A 3,249-nucleotide genomic window follows, 5' to 3' on the forward strand; every position below is an offset into this window, starting at 1 on the left:
CAGGCACAGTACACTCTTTAAAAAAATATCTTCTAAAATGATAGTGATAGTCTTTTAAAAAAATATCTTCTAAACTGTGACCCAATTTAGTCGTTATGCCAATTGATTCCTCCCCACACACATTTCTGTGTTGTCACTGCTGTCGTTTCCTACTGGCTCACCTGCCATTGAGGAGCCCCCACCAGGAGGACGTAGAGCCTGCGTCCTTCCCTTCTCCTCCCGCCCAACACTCCCCGCTGACAGGTGCCGCCCCAGCCGGTAGGAGTACATGCAATGACCCATATCACCCTCCCCAGAACACGGGCCAATAGGCTCTATGCACAGCAGCCATATTGGAAAGAAATTGGGCCTCTTCTTACTTACTTCACAGGTGATACTAATGAAGGCTCTGTTCCATTCTGGTCAGGGTGCTGATATCGTGCATGTTGGCTCACTAGAAACACTCCATTTTGGTTCCCAAATGCCCCGTTATGGTGGGTGTGTAACTCTGAGAGTGTACAAATGGAACCAAATGGACTAAGGGTCCACTCAGAGTTATGGGGGTCCTTGAAAATAAGACAACCACTATGCCACACTAAATGGTACTTAGCCTTAATTAGTAACATTGGTAACACCTGTGAAGGAAGTAAGGAAGGGGCCCAATTCATTCCCAATATGGCTACTGTGCATAGATATTGTGTTCGTGTAGTAGACGATCGACAAAGCCGGATGCACCACGGTGGATTCGAACCCCCAACCTCCGTGGTGGTGGGCAAGGACTTTACCACTGCGCCACCCGAGACGGACCTAAATTTGCCCTTCAATGTATTCACAGGTTTTGTAGCAATTAAATGTCAAATGTTCAAGCATGTTCAAATAATGTATACTTCACCTTATTTCAGACCATTTGCCAAAGCATTTACTTAATTACATTTTGGATAAAATAGACAATTTAACATTGAGATGCCCACTCTTCCGGTTACCATTCCAAGGACCCAGAACCCCCTCGAGGTACCCTGAGGACCTGGACCCCACTTTGCTTATAATGCACAGCCCAGACACAATAAAGCATCATGTTAACGTTTTAAAAACATCTTAACGGTTTTCTCAAATTAAATAGTCTGTGCTGTGGGGTGGGGGGAACCTATGCAGTGGTTTAAATGGGTTTATTAGTGCTGAAACAGGGTTTGTATATATTATAGATATTGCCTTTCATCACCAAATAAATTCATTCATCTACTAAATAAATAAAATGTCATTAAATATATAAGTTACTGAATTAAATTTATCAATGAGATATTTAGGTATATAAATGCAGAAACCGTTATATTCCAAGAATCAGATACTGAGTACTAAACAATTGCAGTTTGTAATCAGACTCGCCTCAACGCTATGGAAGCTAGTGAGTGAGTGCCATCTAGTGGTCAGGTCAATGTACCACAGCCCATGTGGGTCAGACTAGCTGTATTGCAGATTGAAATGTTTTGTTAATTGATCAAAAAACATAAATCAAAAAGGGTTTTCAAATAGATGGGCTTTCAGCCACAGTATTTAGACATTCACAATCATACAGCCATGCAGTTCATTGATTCCCAAACAATAATAAAATAAAACAATTAAATATGACAAGAGCTGAACTTCACCTGTTTGTATGGACTTTGTGCCGCAATTAATTAATTCACACAAAAACACACAATAGAAACACTATTAAATCAATATATGTATATATATAAATAAATCATTTTTATTGTGCTTTTACTAGTTATTTATTTATCTATGTATTTATTTAATTCTCATTTGTATTTCATGACACGCCTCTTTATATTTTCATGACACCTTTTCTATCCAGCAGGCTCTGGTTTTATTTATTATTTCACGACACGCCTTGTTTTTATTTGGGGCTGTGTGTGTGTGTGTGTGTGTGTGTGTGTGTGTGTGTGTGTGTGTGTGTGTGTGTGTGTGTGTGTGTGTGTGTGTGTGTGTGTGTGTGTGTGTGTGTGTGTGTGTGTGTGTGTGTGTGTGTGTGTGTGTGTGTGTGTGTGTGTGTGTGTGTGTGTGTGTGTGTGTGTGTGTGTGTGTGTGTGTGTGTGTGTGTGTGTGTGTGTGTGTGTGCGAGCGTGCGTGCGTGCGTGCGTGTGGGGGGGGGGGGGGGGGGGTGTTCTAGTTCTAGCAGTGTTGGAAGCCTGCCAGGTCTCTGCTCTCATCAATCATCAGTGTTGCCATGTCTGCTTATTATAAGCCACTTTGTGCTTGTTTTTCTGTAAAGTTGCTTGTAAATGTTGGAAGTATTTGCATTTTTGTTGGGCTTGTTTCTAAAGTGTATTTGCTTACGTGGGCTTGATTCCTTATGTTGTTTAAACCAGTGCTTCTCAAACATTTTCATGTCAAGGACACCCAAATTAATATTTGTCTGCGGACCTAGTCGGAAACCAGACAAATCTGCCATTGCAAAAAAGAATACCTTGGCAGATTTGGTCTGGCACCGCTCAGTTGTGATTGGATCTCACTCCCTCCGAAGTAGTGATGGACCAATCAGGGCCCAGTATGCAAATATGGGGCGGGTTTATCACTAGAGGTATTTTTTTAATTTGCCCCTTGGAAATGCAGGTTGTCTCCACACAGAGATTTCAGACTAATATCTATACAGTGAAATTAATCTGGCCATGCCACTGATGCCAGGCTACTGCGGACCCCCGGATTTGTGTTGTTAAAGGAGTAGTTCACCCAAAAAAATACTTATTTTCTATCAATTACACCAATAATTTGATGACCGGGTGTATTTCTGGTAGGAGACTCAAAGGGTCTGCTTTGAGTCTCCTACCGGACACATTAGCATATTTCCGCCGGTAGTCAAATTATTGGTTTAGGAATGCGACAAAAACAAAAAAGAATCTCCATGAATTCAATGCTTCATGGGATGTTCAATTGATAGAAAATAAGTAATGTTTTGGGGTGAACTATTTCTTTAAAATGTTTCAAAAATATTCCAAATGTTTCACATTTTCTTTTTGTTTGTTTGTTGTTGTTGAAAATAGCTGATCCACAAGCTCACAACGCGTCGCATCACGACGCGTTGTGAGCTTGTAGATCTGCAACTGTCTGTCAGGCCCAGTCACTTCTTTTGGGCTTGTTTTCGTAGACCTGGTTGCTTATTTCTCTCGCAAAATCTGGCAACACAGTCAATCATACTTTCCTGTCAGCTCGACAGTTCTTCTGCTAAGTCAACTAGAGTGTGAAGTTATCAACAGTGCACACACACACGCACACACG

Source organism: Gymnoscopelus microlampas (genome assembly GCF_963454915.1).
Source record: "Gymnoscopelus microlampas genome assembly, chromosome: 5".
NCBI classification, from domain to species: Eukaryota; Metazoa; Chordata; class Actinopteri; order Myctophiformes; family Myctophidae; genus Gymnoscopelus; species Gymnoscopelus microlampas.